At 35.7% G+C, this 25,108-nt stretch overlaps 1 protein-coding gene across 4 annotated transcripts in view; it reads right to left on the minus strand.

Moving 5' to 3' along the window:
* Positions 1-25,108, minus strand: part of PTBP3 (polypyrimidine tract binding protein 3) — a 108,209-nt gene that overhangs the window by 79,492 nt on the left and 3,609 nt on the right. The window lies entirely within an intron of this gene.

Consider the following 25,108-nt stretch of genomic DNA (forward strand, 5'->3'; position numbering starts at 1 on the left):
AAATACATTCATAAAAATAAATTAGACTTCATAAAAAGTAAAAACTTTTGTACTTCAAAGGACACCATCAAGAAAATGAAAAGACAAGCCAGAAAATGGGAGAAAATATTTGCAAATCTATTATCTGACGAGGGACTGGTACCCAGAACGTAATCTCTTATAACTCAATAATAAAAAGAGAAAATAATGCAATTTAAAAATAGGCAAAGGATCTGAACAGACATTTCTCCAAGAAAATATACAGACAATAAGCACATGAAAAAATGCACAACATCATGAGTCACTAAGGAAATGCAAATCAAAACCACAGAGATCACTTCAAATAAAAATTAAGACCATGACATCACTACATACTTATCAGAACAGTTAAAATAAAAAATAGTGACAATGCCAAATGCAGGTGAGGGATGTGGAAGAAACTGGATGTCTCATACACTGCTGAAAGGAATGTAAAATGGTACAGCCACTCTGAAAAGTTTGGTGGTTTCTTAAAAAACTAAACATAAAGAGCAATCTCAAAAGATCACATGCTCAACACAAAAACTCACATGTTCTATGATTTCATTTATATAACTCTCTCAAAATGACAAAATTATAAAGATGGAAAACTGACTAGTAGTTGCCAGGGGGCAGAGAAGCTTGGGAGAGATAGTCAGTATGATTATAAAAGGGTTCCATGAGGGAGATCTTTGCGGTGATGGATTAGTTCTGTGGTGAGAATTACATGAACCTACACATGCAATAAAATGAAACAAAACTATACACAGGCATTGTATCAATGTCAATGCCCTTGTTTTTGTTGCTCTTTTCTTTAAATAATTTATTTTATTATTATTTTTTAACATCTTTATTGGAGTATAATTGCTTTACAATGGTGTGTTAGTTTCTGCTGTACAACAAAGTGAACCAGCTATACATATACATATATCCCCATATCTCTTCCCTCTTGCGTCTCCCTCCCACCCTCCCTATCCCACCCTATTGTTGTTGTTTTGGGTTTTTTTCCCCAGAAAGAGCATCTTCACTAAACAACAGGAAACAAAACGTGCCAGGAATCTGACCAAACACACAAAGCAGCGGGTGAGACTCCTCATAGGAAAGAATGACTCCCAATGGAACATAAATAGATCCCCTCGAAGTACATATATTTCGCATGAGTGTGTACATCCATATGTAATATATTGAAAGAAATCTGGTTTCTACCACGAGAAGTTACTCAGCAATAATCAATCAACATCTCACCTGAGGCCGGGAAGTGAGGGTGCTGCAGCCACGTTATAAACCGAGGCGCACCTCACGCCCGCACACGCCTCCCCTCTGTGCATAGGAAAGTTAGCCAGGGAAGGCAGGTGGCCGTGTGGCCGCGGAGCCCATCCTGCAGAACCCAGGAGCCGGCTGCAGCAGGGAGGCAAATGCCAGGCCGTGCCTGCCTGGAAGGCCGCGTCGGCTCTGGGGTGAACGGCAGCGCTCAGGACCCCAGCAACAGCACGACAGCGCGCCTGGTTTCCAACTGCGAGCCTGCCTCTGGGGTCCACCCAAGGCCCTCCAGATCTGTGTAGTTTGGCCAGCGGGGGCTTCTCCTAGGATCGAATGGCTCTTGGGAGGCGAGTAGAGTTTCTAGACCCACCAGGACTCAGCCCACATACACACGTGCACAGCCCCCCCACCACACACACACACACACACACACACACACACACACACACACACACACACGTGCTTCAACGGAAGTCAGCAAGTTGCAAACAAGTATTCTACAGGGGCGTGCTCAAATAGTGCCTGCTTCGGAGTCAGTTTTGTCAACTGCATTCTGAGTTGTCCCCATGCCAAAGTGGATTTGTTCAAAAGATACGAGTTGCTAGAGGCTACAGAGACACAAGATGTGTTACACACTGGGGGGTACAACCCTCTCAGGGCTTGGCACAGTGTTTTAGTAACAAACAAACAAGAAATGCACGGGAACCCAATGCCCTTATTTTGATAGTGTAAGTAAGTAAGAGGTAATGATTGGGGGAAACTGTGAAAGGTACACAAGACCTCTCTGTAGTACCTTTACAGCTTGCTGTGAATCTCTAATTTTTTCAAAATAAAAAGTTAAGAACAAAACAAAACACAACTATGGAGAGATAACATCATTCTGAGCCAGAGGCTTCCTACTGACTTGAAAGACTTGTTGCCAGCCTAGAATAGTCATCACCATCATCACTGTGTTCAACCCTCAAGAGTGGATAAGAAAAGACTGGTCAAGCTGTCAATTACCACAGCTCATTCTCAGAGCTTATCCCTCACACTCTCCTAGTATACAATGGTGGTCCAGAAGGTGTCCCTTCAAAAACAAGCAACATTCAAAGAACAACCACAGGAGTTCCTTATGGGAATCTATACATAAGGAAAAGGAAGGAATCAAAAGATAACATACAACAGAAAAATGACACAACTTTATGTTACGAGCAAATGGTTCTTTGTAAAATGAAAAGTTTTTAGGAAAATATTATAGCCTCTCCTAAACAAAATACAAAGGGATACAACAGCTCAAGGGAGAGACAAATCAGAATTCTACCAAAGGAGTTAAAAGACAGATCTGTGAAAAACAAGAATAAAGCAGTGTCACAAAAGTCAGATGTTTCAAAGAGAGGATAAGAGAACCAAAAGTGCAAAACATCTTTCCACCCTCCAAAGAAGTTACCTGCTGAGAGGAACCAATTCTTACTCTGTAATTTCATTATCAAAAAGCTAGAAAGAACAAATTTTCAGGAAAGCACTTTCTTGGAGTTACACGAGATTACTTAAAAGGCATCTAGAGGGGCTTCCCTGGTGGCGCAGTGGTTGACAGTCTGCCTGCCGATGCAGGGGACACGGGTTCGTGCCCCGGTCCGGGAAGATCCCACACGCTGTGGAGCGGCTGGGCCCGTGAGCCATGGCCGCTGAGCCTGCGCGGCCGGAGCCTGTGCTCTGCAACGGGAGAGGCCACAAGAGTGAGAGGCCCACTTACCGCAAAAAACAAAACAAAACAAAACAAAACAAAAGGCATCTAGAGAAGGTGTTAAACTGTTAACACAGGTCTGCCCCAGACAAGGCTTGCCAGCTAAGAATCCAAAAAAGTTGGGGTCTACTTAATGCACACATGCCATTTCAGTTTCAATATGAGGAGAGAAATGAGTTACTCATCGTTCTTTCTGTTTCTATCTCATTCAATAAACTGTTACCTAACTTCCTAACAAATCTCCAATCAACTATTAAAGTGAAATTATTCCTTGTTGCTTATTGAATCAAGTCTAAATGTATTGTGATGGTGATTAAAAGCTCCTCCTACTCACAATAACACTCCTGTCTTGTAATTTTCCCCAAATACATCATCTTTATTTCTGCTACTTTTTATGCTATTCTCCTGCCTCAAACACTGTCTCTTCACAACATATCCAGTCCTACCTACTGGTCAGAGATAATTAATACCACATCTGGAAAATTTTTCAACCCCAAAGTGAAGAGACTGACCTGAATTTTGATTGTCTTTCAACATTAAAATGTGCAAGATTCTAGGTTTTAGTATACTTCACGTAATATATTCTTCCTATGTATATAACCATCAATATCACACACTTTGTCAAATATGTACACAGTTTTTTCCCAGCTACTCTGAGGTCTATTATTGTGCCTTATAACTTCATTATATTCCCCCATGCCCTATAACATAGTGTCAGGTACAATATAATGGCTCTCTGCCTTGGCTATAGACTAAAATCACATATCCAAGTTTAAAATAAATACTATATACCAGGTCCTACCCCAGAGATTCTTAATCAGTAGCTCTAGGCTGAGGTTTGAGCACCTGTATTTCCAAAGCTCTTAACGTGTAGCCAACTGAGAACTACTATAAACAGATGCTGTAATGAACACAGAAGCATAATAGTACAGCAGTTTAAAATGTAGTCTTCTGGAGCAGACCAGATCTAGGTTTGAAAATGCTACACAAAGTTACCTTTATATGATACTACATATTATTTAACCTAAGGCTCAGTTTGTTCACCTGCAAAATGAGGTTCATAATGGTACCCATACTCATAGGTTGCTCCGAGGATTAATATTTCTAATATACACACCTCTCATTAAACAGTGGCAAATAAATACTAATGATTCATTACTCAATCCTCTTCAAAAGCTATATATGCCAATAGTTATATGTATGCAATGTAATTAGTATTGAACAGCAATCTCCTAAATGTGAAAGATATTCTTTCAATAAAGGAAACTTTCTAAAGTTTTAGAAAGAAACAAACTTTTTGATACTAACAAAAAGGAAATTTCCTTCTGTCAGATGAATTGATAAAAGACTGGATTTTAATAAAATCAAAATGTAAGGATTGCAAAGGAGATTTAATAAAGTCCCATTTATGATTAACCTTTGAGAATGAGAAAGAATAAAGCATGTGGGCATTAGAACTTTTCCTGCAGAACACTGATGATATTTGTTTATAGAGAAAAAGGAGGTCAAATTTTTCTCTATAACAATCCTCATTTAAGCATCTTTGCATACTTATCCAATTATCTCAGGAAAAGATCTGTAGATATTAATTAGCTAGATCATTTTTCATTTTGATAGTTCTATCTTTTTTTTTTTTTTTTTTGCGGTACGCGGGCCTCTCACTGTTGTGGCCTCTCCCGTTGCAGAGCACAGGCTCCAGATGCGCAGGCTCAGCGGCCATGGCTCACGGGCCTAGCCGCTCTGCGGCATGTGGGATCCTCCTGGACCAAGGCATGAACCCGTGTCCCCTGCATCGGCAGGCGGACTCTCAACCACTGCGCCACCAGGGAAGCCCCCTGTTTTATCGTAACATGCACTGTACAAAGTTATAATATGAATCTATGTTCCTCTCTGTAATCCTTTTAACTGATAAGCTTTTGTCACCTTGTTACAGTCTCCATAATTATTTTTAATGGATTCTTAAAATTCTATAATTGCATACTATTACCCTATTACTAAATATTAGCATCACTTGTAATTTATTGATACCATAAGTTATGCTGTATTAATTTAGAATATAGCATTTTCCATATTTTATGTTCTATCCATAGAATAAATATTAAGAAATAAAAGAAACAATTTTTTTCTTTTTGAGTGAAGGTAAAAGATGGTATAACTGCAAGAAATCTCAAATTTCTGCTTAACAGTATATAGTAACTTCAAGTTCCTACTACACTACAAGTGACTACTAAGAAGCATTTTTACTTCTACAGAGGTCTTTCAAATATTGTTAGAGTTGGCACATGGCTCTAATTCTGGACACTTTTAATACTACTCAGAGTTTGGCTCACAGTCTGTAAAGAATTTAACCCTGTTCAAAGAGAGGTCTGGCTTTTGCCCCCTCCTTCTGGGAGGTAATCTCTAAACCCCCTGTAAGGTCATGCCTGAGAAAGTGTCTTTTTTTTTTTTTTAACTCGAGGGGCTTTGGGTCACCAGACAGTCTTAGAGTCAGGACACGCCTGGAGGGGCTAGAGGAGACTTAACTAAGATCAGCCTCAAGAGCAATCAAGTATGCTTACATAAAGGAGCCCCTCAATAAAAATGTAATCACCAAAGCACGGTAAGCATCCCGGTTTGACTCCATGAGTACTGTCACACACTGATGCTGGGAAAGTAATGTGTCCTGACACCATAGGGAGAAGACAAAGGAAGCTCTGTGTTTGATACTTCCCCAGACTTCTGCCCTATGTGTTCCTTCCCTTGGCTGATTCAAATCTATATCCTTTCCCTGTAATAACCAGTAATGAAGAGTACAAAAGCTTTCAGTGAGTTCTGTAAGTTCTTCTAGCAAATTATGGGACCAGAGGGTGGTTTTGGAAACCCTCAGGACTTACAATTTCTGTCAGAAGTGAGGGGAGTCTTTTGTGGACTGTGTTCCCTAACTTCACAGTTGGCCTAATTCCTCTCATGGAAAAATGATGAATCAGTAGAGCACATATAATAGAACTATTCATTTAACAGATTTTTCTAAACCTTTATTCTTCACCTCTAAATCACCATTTGGATTTCTAACTGTAAAAGAAAAATTTAGTCTAAAAATGTGATCAAATAGTCAAACACAGAAAAACTGGAAAAACTAACTTAAATTTATATGGCATACTAAGTAAATTAATGCAACATCTTAACTGTCACATTCAATGTTTCTACACAAAATATAAACTATTATAATAAGGAAATGGTTAACATTACAGAGCCTTCAAAATAAAATCATTTAAGTTTGATAATTCTACTAGATCTTTCAACAGTAATAGGAAGAACTTTCAAAAAGAATATGTGTAGAATAATGCATGAATAAAGCAAACTCTATAGTATCCAGTGAAGTGATGGAATGTCTATTTTTATTTTTATTGTCTTATTACACAATAAGAAAAATTAAAATATTTGATCCAAAAGTTTCATATCTGGAAATTGTTTCATATCAGAGATGGGGTTTACCATTTAACATACAGAATAAACAACACATATCTCAAATAATTATGATACTTTAAAAAAACTGGTAACTTTTGGACCCTAATAATTTCAGGATATGATAAACAAAAGAAAGAAAAAAGAGCTTACATTTGAAAATGCAGTCATAAAAAAAATATTCTGATAATCAAAATTTACTGGCTAAGCTTTTTTCCCCCAAGGATTCATTTTCAGATTACAGAAAATAAAGGTTTTTAAATATCATAAAGCTCAAATCCCAAGAGTCATATTACTTTGTAAGCTTTGTAAAAAGTGAGAAAAACACAATCAGTTCTGTTACTTTAAAGATTCCCTTCTTTAAAAAAAACAAAACTTTTCTTTCCTAGACATAAATTCTTTCTCCTGAAAACACATCACTGCCTATAATTACAGACTACTTGCTTAACAGTTATATCCTAAGTGTCTGAAAAGTAATTTTCTATTATAGTCAAGGAAAAGCAATGCAGACCTAGGTAAAACTGAGTATCTGTCTAGTAGGGGAGGAAAACTTTTGCCTTCTTCCCTTTTAGGTTCTTTGGCTGGTCTAATAATTAAGCTGACATGAGACAGAATAACAGGAGAAAAACAAAATTTAATTTCATACATACAGGAGCTCATAAAGATATGAGACTCTAAGAAGTGACAAAAGCATGCAGTTTTTATACCTTTTAGACAAAGAAACAATTATTTGTGAAGATTTGACAAAACAAAGGGTCTGCGGGGCTTGGGGTAGCAAATTAATAAAGAAGTAACAAAGTTTGTTTAGTCACCCTTCTCTGCCTTGAATTTCCTATCTCTGGTGATAAGGATGCCTTCTACTCTCCTAGTATAAGGAGGATACTTTCACTTGAGAGATTTATTTCCTGTTTTCAGGGGGACCAAGGAGGGTCAGTGTCCTTCTTGCAACAGCTGTTTCTTTCCTCTTTTTTTAAAAAAATATTTATTTATTTATATATTTATTTGGCTGCGCCGGGTCTTAATTGCGGCATGTTGGGATCTTTAGCTGCGGCATGCAGGATCTTTTACTTGCAGGCATGCAGGATCTTTTAGTTGCGGCATGGGGGATGTTTAGTTGCGGCATGGGGGATCTAGTTCCTTGACCAGGGATTGAAGTCGGGCCCCCTGCATTGGGAGCGCTGAGTCTTAGCCACTGGACCACGAAGGAAGTCCCTGGCTGTTTATTAAGTATCTTTAATTCAAAATAATCAACATGCCAAAGGGGCACATTTTATTCCACCTCACTCTCAAAAGGTCTGATGGCTATGATAAGAGATTATAGTTTAAGAGATAGATGGAAGATAAGCAGAATGAAGACTCTAAAAAAAAAATGATGGAAAGCTTATTTGGATGAGTGACTACAGATGATCAACATAAGGAAATTGTTAAAAAGTGAAAGAAAAGACTCTGTACCACAGGTAAATAAATTAACATTAAATAAAAAGGCTTTAACAAACCAAATCATGAAGACATCATGGGGTGGGGGTGGGGCATGAACAATACTGGATCAACAGTCTCCTTAGAAACACACAGTAAATTTACATAAGTGCAACAGTTGTTCTGTGGACTTGTTAGCTCTCTGGCTAAGTCAATACACCAGTCAGCTTCACTGCCTCAAGTATCAATTACTGAAGCTCTCTCCTGCTGAAGAATAATTAAATACACTGGGCCAACAAAGCAAAAGAATACTGTCATTAAGCAGCACAAATAAAGTGTTTTATTATCAAATTTGATGGGAAGTGGTTTTATTTAGCATTAAAGTGAGATTATTAATATAATAAAAGGCAATCCACACAACTGAGAAACAGCCAGTAAAATAACATGTAAGGAAGATTCTGAAAATAAACCATTAACTCATGGTTAAACTTCAGACCATACCTAAAATGCACATGAAATTCAAGAATAAGACATCATTTGTTTTAGTCTACCAAGATACTATGACCATAAAAAAGGAGCTATCAAAAAAACTTCACAATTTTCCAGATCTTTTTTAAATAAAAGAAACTTAAATACTGAAATTAATATTCAAGTCCTACCTTAAAGCTAAGGTAGCCCCCTCTGTAAAATTTCTAGCAAAAGGTCTAGTGACCCTTTGTAAACACTTCACAGAACAGAAAACTCATGTTGATCCTGCTCTGTTACTATGTTTTTCCATAAACAGAAAAACATATTATTATGTAGAGTCTCACCATACTATATACACTTGCTGATAACTCGCCTTTATATCCCCCTCTACAGGACCTAATAATGAAATGGAATCTGTGTTCAAAATATTTTTGCTTAAAAAAGAGTAATAATTATAAAGACAAGGGAATAAACTGAATATTCAGTAAAGGTTTCAGAGTAATTGTGAGGCAGTAAGTGATAACTCCAAGTTTTTTTTTTTTTAACATTTAGGTTTTTGTTAACATTCACCTATTCACATCTCCTATTGCTCTAAACACACCCAAACTCCAAAGCCTCACATGTGACTTGGAGGTCATATCCCCACAAACTCTGTGGCCCCATCAACACTCTCATCTACTAAATAATGTGACTCTCTCTACACATATTTCTTAAAGAACAGTTACCCTAAAAAAAGAATAGTTACCAAATTGTTTGTTTGTGACATTTTCCTTTCCAAAGCTGCCACTGTTGAGATTTTAAGACAATGAGAATAAACAAGGTGGTAAAGATGGGGTAAATTCTTCAAATATACAGCTGTGACAATGTTTACAATCCCATTTATGACAGTTTCAATAAAATGGTTTTTATTGTCTTCATTTTATATGGACATCTTAGCAATAAATAGTAACACTTTTTTTAATGACTAGCAAAATTATTCCTCCAAAAGCCTTCTAATTCATGACGTCCAATCAAATGCCACTCATTTGAATATTTATTTAGTTCCTACTATATAGGCATAGATCATACATATTGACTTCAATATGTAAAAGTGTTTTAGCAATAATATTCATTCACTCAACAGATCCAACAAATATTTGCTGAGCACGAAACTATATGCCAGGGTCTTTAAGCACTGGGGAAAATCCCAGTGAACAGACAAAAATTCCTGCCCTTACCATGTGGAGTTTACAATCTTGCAGAAGGAAACACGTAACAATCAAATTAAGAAAATTGTGTAGTATGATTTAAAGTCATAATGCTTTTTAAAAAGCAGGATAAGGAGCAACGAGGGGTAAAGAGGAGAACTGTGATTTTTAAATAGAGTGGTCAAGGAAAGATTTAAGAGCAAGTAACATTTAAGTGTAGTCTTAAGGAGGTAAGGAGTAAGCTATATAGGCATCTGAGGGAAGAATGTTGTAGGTCGAGGAAACTGAGATAGAATGCCTTGCATGTTCTAGAAAACAGTGAGGAGGCCAACTGTGACTGAAAGAGTGTGAGCAAGGAGAGAAGAAAACTAAAGAGACAAGGAGGGTATGTCATAGCATGTGGTGCCTTGAAAGCCATTCTAAAATATGTTACTGAGTGAAACGAGGGACAAAGAGTTGTGAACAGGGAAGTGACATGATCTGATTTACTTTTTTAAAATTTATTTTATTTATTTATTTTTGGCTGGGTTGGGTCTTCACTGCTGCGTTGTGGAGAGCAGGGGCTACTCTTCATTGCAGTGCGCAGGCTTCTCATTGCTGTGGCTTCTCTTGTTGCGGAGCACAGGCCTTAGGCGTACAGGCTTCAGTAGTTGCAGCACACAGGCTCAGTAGTTGTGGCTCAAGGGCTCTAGAGCACAGGCTCAGTAGTTGTGGCGCACGGGCTTAGTTGCTCCGCGGCATATGGGATCTTCCCGGACTAGGGCTCGAACCCGGGCCCCCTGCATTGGCAGGCAGATTCTTAACCACTGCGCCACCAGGGAAGCCCTGATTTACTTTTTAAACAATCACTCTGGCTGCAGTGTTGAGAATAGTTTGTAATGAAGCAGAGGAAGATGCAGAGACTCCAGTAGGAAGCTATGGTGATAATCCAAATGAGGGGCAAAGGGAGTGTTACTGGGGAGAGTGGTTGAATTATGAATACACTTAGAAAGATTTGCTAATAATTAGACATGGAGTGAGAGAAAAAGAAGAAGTCAAAGATGTCCTGGATATCCCAAATAGGCCTAAATGTAAAATATTCTGTCCTATAGTCAGTGAACAGATATTTTAAAGATTTTACTATACGTATTCTCCAATTCTCACAACTCTGCAAAGTAGGTATTATTATCCCTCAAAGAATCAGAGGTTATATTATTCGACATAGGTCAGAGAGGGTAGCTGGTACAATTAAAATCTAGCCTGGTTTATTTTTCACCTGACATACCTGTTGCTCTCCAGTCTAATAAACAAATTTCCTCTCAATATCTTATGCCAATCCTTTGATTCATTTATTCCACATCTAGACATTATTTTATGTTAGAACTGTACGTGAAGATATGTACATGTAATCATCCTTTACAAGAACAAAATAAACAAATACAAAGATAGCTAATACTGACTATTTAATATGTGCCAGTACTGTTCTATGTGCTTTATCAAACATATTTCATGTAATCTAAGAAGGCTTCAAGTGTAAGACCCCATAATTTTATCTAATATCCAGAAAGAAAAAGTGCTGTCAACCAAATAGTAGTACATTATCAACACTAAGATGCACCCTGATGTCAGAAATGTTAATATGGGAAAAAAAGGGGGGGGCCTTAGAATCAATGAACTATCAAATCGTCATAAAATGCTAAGCTTTAAGCAATATTATGGTGATCAGTGTTGGTTCAAAATATTACATCTCATTGCTCATTCATTAAAAATAATAGTTCTATCCTTTTCCTTTCCACATTTTAAGTTCTAAACCTCTTTCAACTCTCTTTTTTCCCCTCAAGGTTGTAACTAATGGAATATTAGTGCTTAACTTTGAAACCACAGGCACTATTAAACTGCTTGTGAAAAAAATCTCTGTAAGGCAAGAATAAAACTTCCTCTTCCAATACAGCTGCAGAAAAAGACACAATTCTGGTCATAAAACTGCTTATAAATAAATGTTATTTCTAACAAAGGTGTCCTGTGATCACCTGAATTCTGGAAAGCATAGCTATGTCCCATAAAAATTACAAGGTCTGGGTTTTGGTTAGTTGTCATACTTAATAACTTACTGCCCTAGAGTAATATTATATTGACACCTATTTTCTGAAATACATATAAACTTACAAATTTTTAAATTAAGCCTATCATTGAAACTTCCCTCTTCTCACACATTCATAAACAAATCCTAACAATTTTTTAGATTCTCATAACAAAGAGTTGGAAAGCCTATTAACATTTTGTGAATGAGAAAAATAAGGCATAAATGAGTTAAGTAGCTTATATAAATTACACTACAAATAAAGAGCTGGGGTCAGGATTCAAACCCAGGCAGGCCAATTTCAGAGTCTATGCTTTTAACTGCTATACTAAACTACTAAAATATTAAACCACCACTATGTTCATAAATAAGAGATTAGTTACATGAGTTACAACAGATCCATGCAATGAAATACTAGATGGTTACTAAAATGATAAAGGACCAGACTTATCAACCTGATATAAACTCACAAGATATTGTTCATTTTTTAAGCCATATAAATTAGTTATAACGTATTATGTTTCCATTTTTGTAAAGCAAATTAATAATAAATATGCACATATACTGTGAACATATGAAAAGGTCTAAAAGAAAACTCACCTAAATTTTAGCAGGAATTATTATTTCTAGCTTTTACCTTCTCCTTTACACTTGTGTTTAAACATTACTTAATCAAAGGGAAATGGGCTATTTTCATTTTGAAAAAAAATGAACTTTAAAAATTTTGCCAACATTTGTTTTAAGCTCCATACCTGGGTCTTTCAATCAAATATATCTCATGGGAATTTTTGGTCAATTCTACGGAACATATTTATCATTGCAAAAATGTTTTAAAATTTTTTTAATTTAAAATTCCTTCTTGCACCATTTAATGATCTGAAGGCACCTCTGAATTTTATAATAGCCACACTGTATGAACATAGGCTAGTTTTCATGTTACTTTAGTTGAGAAAGAGCAGAGTGAATGGCTATGAGTCTCAACAGATGGAATTCCAACGCATCACAAAAACAGGGTTGTGGGACTTCCCTGGTGGCGCAGTGGTTAAGAATCCGCCTGCCAATGCAGGGGACCCGGGTTCGAGCCCTGGTCCGGGAAGATCCCACATGCCGCGGTGCAACTAAGCCTGTGCGCCACAACTACTGAGCCTGAGCTCTAGAGTCCACGAGCCACACCTACCGAGCCTGCGTGCCACAGCTACTGAAGCCCTCACGCCTAGAGCCCGTGCTCCACAATGAGAAGCCACTGCAATGAGAAGCCTGCGCACTGCAATGAAGAGTAGTGCCCGCTCACCGCAACTAGAGAAAGCCCGTGCGCAGCAACAAAGACCCAACCCAGCCTAAAATTAATTAATTAAAAAACAAAACAAAACAGGGTTGTACTCCAATCTCCCCTTCACCTTAGTGAAACTACAAGTATATTTCACTGCTTCAGCAGACTGTAAGCTATGCTTCCATCTCTAACACAATGGTATACTATTTTTATCCCAGAACAAACCAACGTCCAAAAATAATGGAGCTTATTAACCAAATACTATCTGGAATATTAGTTTTCCTAAAACCAATAGACACAAAGGGGTAAAAAACAGAGCATGGGTTTTGGAAACAAACCTTTGTTTGAATCCAGCCCCTGTCACTAGGGTATTAAGTTTGACCTAGGGTATCATGTTACAGTAACACCACAGGTTTTTTTCTTCTGTAAAATTAGTGTAATATTATAATAGATATGCAAAATTTCCTTTTAAAATGACTTCTTGTATACTGATACCCAGCAGGATAGGGATAAAATGCATTTTTTTAATCTGGGAGAGGGAGGCAAAAGCAGTACTGGTAAACAGAATGTTGATGTTCTGCCTATTTATCCTATCAATAATTAAGAGAGATCTCGAAATCTATGACTAGTTATGGATGTGGCTATTTCTTCTTTCACCTAAAACTGCTATACAACTCCTCAGGACTCACAGGAGTCCTCTCTTGAATGAAGATTTCCTGTTTTGGAGAAAAAAAGTGCAGAACAGTGCACAGAAATATGCTGTCTTTTATATTAGAAGAGGAAGAAAAAATATGTACAGTTGCCTATATTTGCATTAAAAAGGTACTAGAAGGGTAAAGAAAAAACTAATAAAATTGTTATCTTTGGGGGAAAGACAAGAAGGGGGACAACAATGTGAATGAGAGATCTCCCTATACACACAGTTGAATTTATTTTTTGGTGAATTACTTCTGTCCTTGTAACTTTTATTCATGAATTTAATTTTTACTTTTATAAAATACGTATACTATAACAAATTTTACAAAATAGTCTATATGATAAAAGCAAATCTCTCCACCCAAACAGAATTGTTAAACAGTTCTTATTCTAATGGTTGCCACCACAACATTAGATAATATGCTTATAGTTATCAACTTTAAAAATAAACTGGCTGACCTCTAATACGAAAACTTAGTTTATCTCTTATAATTCCTTTTTCTGTTCTCTCAATGTTTGAAATATATGCTCTTAATTTTAATTCTTGTGTAAGTATCTTTGAACTTTAAATACTACATTTGTATCTTTACTGCTTGTTTTGTCAATTTGACATTACCTCTTGATTCTCCATTTTGAAAGAAAGCTTTTGGGGCTAGTAATCAGTTCCCTCCCTCCCTCCCGCCCTCTGTCAACTTCATTTTTACTTTTATTGGTATGCTTGTTACATTCTGCCCTCCAACAATAGCATTCTGGGCTTTGTCCATTCCTGTCCTGTCCAAAGGTTGACTCAAAGTTGAAAATCAATAAACAGCATTTACACTTTTATTACTATATAAATATTGTTCAAGGAAACATAATCCTGGAACACTTCACTTTTTACTCTACGCGTCTAATGTCACAACCTTAGAACCACTTGAAAAAGACTATTCTTAGAATCAAGATCAAATGGATTCTTTATTATACTCTACCAATTTCTTAACATTATGCTACATTCTAATTTGGTTCATAATTAGACATTTTTATTTATTTATTCATTCATTCATTTTTGCTTTCCGTGACATTTTAAAACTGTATTTTCCTCACACTATTATCATCATATTTTCATATTTTCCCCAAACTCTTCATGGCACCACTCATTCTATGTACTCCTCATTTTTCTTCCTAAGATCTCCCTCCTAAAACCCCCTTTTCTCCTGCTTCAATCTAGAATGACTGCTTTCTAGGACTTCTGAACAGCTATTAACTAAGGTCTTCTTTTCACTTTTCATCTGGGTTGGCTCAACTTTTTCCTGAACTTCTGTCTTCCTTGTCCTTAGTTCACATTATTATTTTGCTAGAGTACAACCTTAACAACTACCTAAATGATGGTAAACACCAAGGTAAACTTTCTGGGTCCATGCATGTCTGAAAATTCTATCCTCATAAGTAATCATTTGACAGCCAAGAATTCTGGGTTAAAAATTATTTTTTCCTAAGAAAATTAGGAAAAGATTCACCATTTTCATCTAGCATATAGTAGGGCTGGTAAGATGCCAGTCTGACATTCATTTCTTTGAAGTTGACTTGTTTTCTGCCCCCACCTCCCTGGAAGCTTTCTGAATCATCTCTTCATCGGTGGAACTCTAAAATTTCACAATAACATATCTAGGTGATAGTCCTTTGTACTCACTGTACTAGGTAATAAATAGGTGGGTCTGAAGCCTGAAACTAGAATGAGTTGGTCTGAAGCCTGAAGCTACCACTGTCCTTTGTACTTCATACTAAGTAATAAATAGGTTGGTCTGAAGCCTGAAGCTAACATGAATTGTTAACTCCCATCTCCAAAATCAACCATGGAGAAGCTGTAGAAGCTGAAGGGATATGTGGGTTTCAGGAACCAAAATAATGTGAGAAAAACCTTGATGAAATGTAAGGGAAAAAGATAGATCAACAGTTGAATTGAAATTTTAATACATTTCTCTTAGAAAGTAATAGACCAGAAAGTAATAGACCAAACATAAAAAATATGACCAGAAAAAAAAATACAATCAATAACTTGAACTAATAGATACACTGAATGCAGAACCAGACATCCAGTTAAGAATAAACATTTATAAAAACAGACATTGTATCAGGTTGGCAAACTTTATATGTAAAGGGCCAAATAGTAAGGGCTTTTAAACTTTGTGGGCCATACAGTCTCTGTCATAACTCACAAAAGCAGTCACAGACAATATGAAAATGAATGAGCATGGCTATGTTCCAATAAAACTTTAATTATAGACACTGAGATTTGAATCTCATCTATTTTTCACCTGTTACAAAGTATTAATCGTTGGATTTCTTTCAAGCATTTAGAAGTATAAAGACCATTTTAGATGGCAGGATGCATAAAAACAGATGGCAGTGAGCCCTATTTAGCCCTTGGGCCATAGTTTGCCAACTCCCATATTAGTTCATAAAAGAAGTCTCAATATGTTCCAAAGGAATATACTGAACATACTATGTTCTCTGCAATAAAATTAGAAACAAAATTAAAAAGAGTGGCTAATGTTTGGGAACTAAACTTTTAAAGCCAGTAAATAATCCTGGAGTTAAAAAGGAAACTTTTTCGAAAAGATACATGCACCCCAATGTTCCTAGCAGCACTATTTACAAGAGCCAAGACATGGAAGCAACCTAAATGTCCATCAACAGATGAATGGATAAAAAAGTTGTGATATATATACACATAGGAATATTACTCAACCATAAAAAAGAATGAAATAATGCCATTTGCAGTAACATGGATGGACCTAGGGATTATCATACTAAAATGAAGTCAGAAAAAGACATATCATATGATATCACTTACATGTGGAATCTAAAAAATGATATAAATGAACTTATTTAAGAAACAGACTCACAGACACAGAAAACAAACTTATGGTTACCAAAGGGGAAAGAGGAGGGAGGGATAAATTAGGAGTTTGGGATTGGCAGATACAAATTACTATATATAAAACAGATAAACAAAAGGCCCTACTGTAGAGCACAGGGAACTATATTCAGTATCTGTAATAAACTATAATGGAAAAGAATCTGAAAAAGAGAATATATATATACATATACATAAATAAACATATATATGTAACTGAATCACTTTGCTGTATACCAGAAACTAACACAACATTGTAACTCAACGATACTTCAAAAATAAATAAATAAATAAATAAAGGAAATTTTTTAAGAATCATAAGTAAAATATAAAAATACTTAGATATAATAAAAATGAAAACACAAATCCAAAACTTGTGGGATCCAGCTTTAGTACTTTAAGATAAATTTATAGTTGTAAATACATTTATGAGAAAACAGAAGATTTTAAAATATGTGAGTTAATTATTAACTCAAAAAAAATTACTTCAAAAAAGAAAAAATCGAGAGCAAAAGAGCGAATCCAAATCCTAAAATTACTGTGAGAGGAATAAAAAACCTGAATTCACCATAAGAATTAAAGATAGTGAAATAACAGACAAAGACATCCCTATCCCCCACTACCAACCCAGGTCCAGATGACTTTGCAGGTGAGATCAACTAAACTTTGAAGAAAAAAGTTGTTCCACAAAACAGCAAAAGAATGAAAGTTAATCAGTTCATTTTAAGCAGCTAGTGAATGAAATCGATTCCAAAAATAAAATTAGAAAATCACCTCTTTGCAACTATCATTATAATAACGAATTAAGGCAAGAACCATCACATAGATGCTAAAATTAGTAGATTAAAATTTGAGAATTAAAATAATATTAGCATGGCCTTAAAGTACCACTCCACAAAATACTTACTAGTTGCAAAGAGAAAAACAGTAAATTTACAGCAGAAAACCTGGCAAATACAACTTTAACCAAGTGATCAAAGTTAACATTACAAGTTATAGGACAAATCAACATCCTCTGCTTTCTGATAAAATACACTGAGAATAGAACATGACTTCTGTGGTATTCCTGAAAAAATACATAACCTAAATCTATTTATAAGAAACAGATAAACTCAAAGTAAGGGATATCCTACACAATAACATGCCTATATTCTTTTAAAATGTCAATATCATGAATCAAAAAGACTGAGGGAACATTTTAGATTAACTTCCAGATTTTGATAATTATGCTACAGTAATGTAAAATGTCTTTATTTTTAGGCAATTACACTCTAAAGTATTTAGGGGTGAAAGAATAAAGTAAAATAATATATCAGTGAAGTTTCAAGGAATCTCCTTGACAAACTATTAATTACGAAGGGAAAATTAGTAACTTAATATAGTGGAGAAGCTGGGCTGACAATCATGCTAACCAAATAATGATTCAGAAAGTGAAAAAAAGAATATAGAGAGATATATGTATATCTACAGAAAGTAACATACACATATGTATAAAGAAAAAGAGAGAAACACTATAAATGAATAATAAAACAAATGGGGCAAATGTGAATTACCTGGGTAATGGTTATATAAGTTTTCATACTATTCTACAACCTTTCTGTAAGTTTGTATTAAAGTTTCAAAAAACTAAGATATCGATGAAATTCACCACATTGGTATACTATGAAAAAAGAAAACCTTTAAAAGGGAAAAATCAAAGTATGTATAAATTATGGTAAGCTATTAGAGAGAGAGAGAATGTGGTAATATAAAAAAGTCATATGCACAGTGATTTACAACCAAAAAAGTATTTGCACTTACATGATCTTACTTGGACATTAATAAGCTATTTTACTATTCATTTTTCAGTATTTATTCACTACTTTGAGTTAGGTAGTTGTATTAGTTATGAATGGATGCATAACAAATTACCCCAAAATCTAGCAACTTATAAAAACAAGAATTTTTAAACTCAATTTCTGAGAGTCAGGAACCTGGGCATGGCTTAGTTAGGTCCTCTGGCTCAGAGTCTCTCACAGGCTGCAATCATCTCAAGGCTCAATAGAGGAAATGGAGGTCCCACTTCCAAGCTCACTCAAGTGGTTGCTGGCAGGATTCATTCTGTAAATGGGCCTCTCCATAACGTAGCTCACTTTTATCAGAGTAAACAAAAAGAAAGCAAGAGAAGCCAGTCCTTAGAAACCTAATCCTTCAAGTAGATTTAAGCCTACCATCTTGCTATTTGTTATCTCTTTGGCTCATCCATCCTTTAACCTATCTTAAACACAGACAGATTAAAAGAAAAGGAAAAGGAACAGGAAAACGATATACCCCACAAATACTAATCATAAGAAAATTGGAATGACTAGAATGACTACATTACTATCACACAAAGTAGATTTCAGGACAGGAACTATTACTAGATAAAGATATATATTACAAATGATTTTTTTAAAGGTTAATTCATCAAGAAAATATAACATTCTTAAATGTGAATGCATCTAATAACTGAGCTTTAAAATATATAAAGCAAAAACTGACAGAACTACAAAAAGAAATAAAAGAACCACAACTACAGATGGAAATTCCAATATTCTTCTCCCCTTTCAGTAATTAACAGAATAGAAAGAAAATCAGGAAAGTTAGAGAAGACTTGAAACTTCAACCAGTTTATTCTATTGACATTTATAAGGCACTACACCCAACAAAAGTAAACTATACATTTTTTTAAGTGTACATAGAACATTCATAAAGACAGACTATAGCTTGACATTAAAACAAACCTCAGAAAATGTAAAGGTGTGAAATGGTATACAGCATGTTCTCTAATCAAAGTAGCATTTAAAAAAATAGAAAGGGACTTCCCTGGTGGCACAGTGGTTAAGAATCTGCCTGCCAATGCAGGGAACATGGGTTCAAGCCCCGATCCGGGAAGATCCGACATGCTGTGGAGCAACTAAGCCTGTGTGCCACAACTACTGAGCCCACGTGCCACAACTGAAGCCCGCACACCTACAGCCCATGCTCCGCGACGAGAAGCCACTGCAATGAGAAGCCTGTGCACCAGGACGAAGAGTAGCCCCCACTAACCGCAACTAGCATGGCAATGAAGACCCAACGCAGCCATTAATTTATTAATTAAATTTCAAAAAGATAAATAAAAATAGTTAAAAATAGAAATCCCAAGATTTGGCTTTGAAAACCCCAAAATCTTTAGAAATTAAATCACGCTTATAAATAATCATAGGTAGGGCTTCCCTGGTGGCGCAGCGGTTGAGAATCTGCCTGCCGATGGAGGGGACACGGGTTCGAGCCCTGGTCTGGGAAGATCCCACATGCCGTGGAGCAACCAGGCCCGTGAGCCACAACTACTGAGCCTGTACGTCTGGAGCCTGTGCTCTGCAACAAGAGAGGCCATGACAGTGAGAGGCCCGTGCACTGCGATGAAGAGTGGCCCCCGCTTGCCACAACTGGAGAAAGCCCTCGCACAGAAACGAAGACCCAACACAGCCAAAAATAAATAAATAAACAAACCAATGAACCAACAAAAAAAATAATACAATAAAATAAAATCTTAAAAAAAAATCATAGGTAAAAAGAGAAATCACACTAAGAGTAGAAAATACTTTGAACTGAGTGAAAATTAAAACCCAGCACACCAAATTTTGTGTGATGCAATGAAAGAAAAAAATCTGAACAGCACAATATCTATTTTTTAAAACTGAATTCATAATTAAAAACCTTCCTGCAAAGAAAATGCACCCACAAATGGCTACACTGATGAATTCTATCAAACATTTAAAGAAAAAATACTACCAATCTTATACAAACTCTCGTCAACTGATTGGACATGGCTGAAGAAAGAATTATGAGCTTGAAGACATTTCAACAGGAACTTCCCAAACAGAAAAGCAAAGAGACAAAAGAACTGGGGGAAAAAAAAAAAAAAAAAGAAAGAGAAAAAGAGAGAGTGAAGCAGAAAAAAACATTTCAAAGTAATGAATGACCAAGAGCTTTCCATAATCAATGATAGAGACCAAAACCACAAACCCAGGATCTCAGAGAACACCAAGTAGGATAATACCAAAAAATATGCACTTCAGCAGATCATTCAAACTGCAGAAAACCAAACACAAAGAGAAAATCTTGAGGGAAAAAACCCTCCTTACCTACAGAGGACTAAGGATAAGAATTACAGAGGTTTCTTTCTCATCAGAAACCATGGAAGCAGGAAGAAAGTAGAGTGGACTATCTAAAGAGTTAATGGAGAAAAAAAAACCCCACCAACCTAGAATTCTATATGAAAAGCATCCTTCAAAAGCAAAGGAGAGGGGCTTCCCTGGTGCCGCAGTGGTTGAGAGTCCGCCTGCCAATGCAGGGAACACGGGTTCGTGCCCTGGTCCGGGAAGATCCCACATGCCGCGGAGCGGCTGGGCCCGTGAGCCATGGCCGCTGGGCCTGCGCGTCCGGAGCCTGTGCTCCGCAACGGGAGAGGCCACAGCAGTAAGAGGCCCGCGTACCGCCCAAGGAAATGTATTATCAGTAGACCTGCCCTACGAAAAATGTTAAAAGAAGCTCTTTGGGGAGAAGAAAAATTATGTAGATCAGAACTCAGATCTACATACGGAAAGGAAGACAAGGAATAAATGAAGGTATTTTATACTTCTTATTCTTAATTGATCTAAAAAGCCTGTTTATTTAAAGTAATAATAGTAACAATGTATTGGGTGATTACTGCATATGGTTAAGTAAAATGAAAGATAACAGTGTCCTAAGGGACAGGAAGGAGAAATTGGAAATGCTCTGTTGAAGGTACCTGCAGTATACATGAAGCAGCATAGCATTATTTGAAGGTGGACTTAAAATGAGCTGTAAATGTATACTGCAACCATTAAAAAAATTTTTTTAAAGAGGTATAAGATGCTAACAGAGGAAATAAATGGAATCATATAAAATACTCAATTAAAACCAGAGAAGGCAAAAAAAAAAAAAAGGAGAAAATAAAAACAAAGAACAAGCTAATGAATACAAACAGTTATGAACAAGGTACTTATTAATTTAACTAAATTAATCATCCCTTGAAACGTGAATGGTAATGGCCTACATATACCAATTAACAGACTGATTGCTCAGAGTGGATTTAAAAAAAAAAAACAAAAAACCTAACGATATGTTGTCTACAAGAAACCCACTTTAAAAGAATAGGCAAAAAAGTTAACATTCATAAAAGAAGGTAAGTGAATGGCTAATAAGCACATGAAACGGTACACACCACCACCAGTCATCAGGTCAATGGAAATTAAAACTATAATAAGATGCTACTAGGCATTATAGTTATACTCGCTAGAATTCCTAACAGTAAAGTGTTGGCAAGGATGTGGGGCAACCTGAACTGTAATACAAAGCGGCTCCAAGTGTAAAGTGGTACATTTAAAAAAATAACCAAGTTAAACATACACATATCCAATTTTACTCCTAAGCATAGTATACAATGACACACACATTTACCCAGAGACATACACAAATGTTTACAGTCGCTTTATTCATAATAGCTCAAATCTGAAAAGAACCCAAATGCCCACCAACATGAGAATGGATTTTTAAATATTGTGATATATTCACACAATGGAATACTCTCGTTAATAAATAAGAAAGAACTACTGATACATAGAACATAGATAAATCTAAAAATCCATTTTGCTGAGTAAAAGCCAGGCATCAAAGAGCTTATGCTGTATATATGGAGTATTAATATTTATTTCATTTATATGAAAATCAAACACACAAAATCTTTGGTGACAGAAATCAAGAGTTGCGTAGACTGGGTCTAGAAAAGGGCAACAGGAAACAAGGGGATACGTTTGTCAAAATTTATTGCACTGTACCCTTAAGACCTGTGCATTTCACTCTATGTAAGTTACTGCTCAGTTTAAAAAAACAAAAAAAATTTCTGGCAAAGGCCTTTTCTGTAGTTCAAACACTGCAAGCAGTAGGTGCATTTTTTCTGCAAAGGGTCAGAAAGTAAATATTTTAGAATTTGCGGTCATATGGTCCCTGTTATAACCCTTCTGTCATTGTATCGTTAAAGTATCCAGACAATATGGAAACAAATGAGCATGGCTGTGTTTCACTAAAACTATTTACAAAAACAGGTGGCAAGCTGGATTTGGTCCACAGGCTGTAGTCTGCTAACTCCTGGTGGAGCAACAGAAAATCAATCTTCAAAATTAATTTAAATACACTGTAGTGTTTTTTCCTATATAGCGACAGGCATGATAATTATTAGAAGCCAATTATAGTCCTTCCTAAATTTTTAGGTTTTTCTATACTCATCTAATCATTTAAAATAGAAAGATAAACTAGAAAATCCCTAAAATATATTTAATATGGAAGATCATCATTTTAAAAAATCATTTAATGGCCACTATAGTATTCTGAAAAATTACCCAGGAATGTGAGAAATATTTAAGATACACTAGCTAGTAATAATTAAAGTATGAACTAGAAATTTAAAATACACTTAGTTACACACACAAAAAGCTATGTTACCCACAATGCTGATGCCTTGATTTATCTGGTATAATAAAGTTCTTGAAACATGCCCAGCATCAATCATCATCACCTGGTTTGTTCTTTATTTAAAAGAATTGAAAATTAAGAACAGCAATTCTTGCTGTTTTTAAAAGCATTTCAGAATACAAAATAACATATGGAAATAAAAGAAATATTTTATGAGAAGTACGAAAAGCTAATTTTTTGCCTAATTTAGGCAAGGCTCAAAAACCCTGCAAAGAACCTGCAGGTTCAAACTCTGCAAAGAACACTCAGGGTATACAACTAGGTATAAATAAATCTCAAATACAGCACAGCCCTAAGCTGCCTGAAAATGTTTATCCATCTTCAAGAAAATTCTAATCTAAAAAAAGAATTTAATTCTCTCTCACCATGGTATATACCTATTAGAAGAAACACTAGCAAAATCAGAAGGCTTGGGCTCCAGTATAAGTTTGCCACTTGATTGACTGTGTGAGAATTTGGCATCCATTCATTAATCAAGCATTTCTGAGAGCTTACTATGTGCCAGACACTGGAAACACAGTAGTGAAGAATATCAAAAATTCCTGCCCTCATGACACATTCTAGTGAGTCACTTAATCTCTAAAAACAATTCAGTTTTCTTTCACTAAGGTAATGGACTTCATATTTAAGGGTATTTTCAATTCTCTAAAATAAAATCCATATTACTTTCTGCATCCGGGAAAGCAACTGATGGAGCATAACCTGAAATCCAGTCTTTCACTGGCTAAAACTATTTCTTGTGTCATTATATTCAGACAGCAAATAAAAGAAAATAAGTGACATTCTTGAAGAACTTATTTAAATTAGCTAATTTTGGTTTATACAATCTAGAGAAAATATGAGCCTTATTGGCCTATTACTTGGTAACTAAACTTCCTTGGATGGGATCCAAGAAAGAAGCAGAACAATCTTATGAGAATTTTCTTCATATAATGAATAATTTTACAGACATTTGCAGTATTGCCAAGTGAATCAACTAATCAGCTTATCCTTTCTTCAGAGTAGGATCTGATCTCTGTTTCCAAACTGCTTGCTGGAACACAGGTAGTCAGAGATCCTAATTGCATATTCAAATCTAGTTCCTGAGCCTTACATTTAAATTTTTCTCTTATCTATCATCAAGATATATTTTTCCCCAAAATAAAACAGGCATGACAGTCCTTCAAGCATAATTCCTCAACTACCAAGTGTAAGTTTTTTAAATGTTTCATGTATTCGTTTTTCCCAGATAAACTCTAGAATCACAAATTATGTTTCTGGTAAGACCAAAACAACTCTCACTTTAAATATCCCTGCCCCTACGGAGACACCAAAAGGGATCCAAGACATAAGCCTAAGCCTGCGGTTTCTATCTATGAGTATCATTCCCAAATGAGAAACTGACATAAGTATCTACCAAAAAAAAAAAGTATATCCCACCAAGAGGTTTCTCCATTTATTTTCAACTCATAAAATATGTTCGAAGTTTGCCAAAGCAAGCTAACTCCATCCAACTTCAAAAGACAGTATAAGCAGTAGTCCCCAATTATGCTAATCTTGAACATCCTATTGTTAGTCTAAAACTCTGCTATCTTTACGCTTATATTTTAAGATGTTTTAGGAATATGAGTACCACCATCAGATCCAATAAAACCAAATGCAGAAGTGTTGAAATTGTTAGCTAGAGATGATGGACAGAAAGCAGCAAAACAACTTTACATAAAATACATATAATATACACATGAATTATTTCCATTTTCTACAGTAATATGAACTGTAAGTGGTCTCTAGAACTAGATTCTCAACTCAGCTGCATCAAATACCAAATTGCTCAAAGAAATCTTAAAACTTCCATTTATATTTTAAAAGCCTCATATTGATGAACTCGATTTGTATTTTAGAATCCAATAAATGAGAAGATTTTGATAAAACTAAAATGACTTATAACTTAGAAGAATCATTACTGTAAAATATTAATTATCCAGCTCTCCCATTGTTCACCTTTTAGACAGTACCCTCATTGCTGGCAGCGAGGTACAATGAAAAAAAAGGTCAGGTTTGTAATCAGAAAGACATGTGTTTGAACTCTGGTGCACCACACCTTGAACACAAACTTTCTGAACCTATTTTTTCATCTCTAAAATGGGAATAT

The sequence above is a fragment of the Stenella coeruleoalba genome, assembly GCF_951394435.1.
Source record: "Stenella coeruleoalba genome assembly, chromosome: 7".
NCBI lineage: Eukaryota > Metazoa > Chordata > Mammalia > Artiodactyla > Delphinidae > Stenella > Stenella coeruleoalba.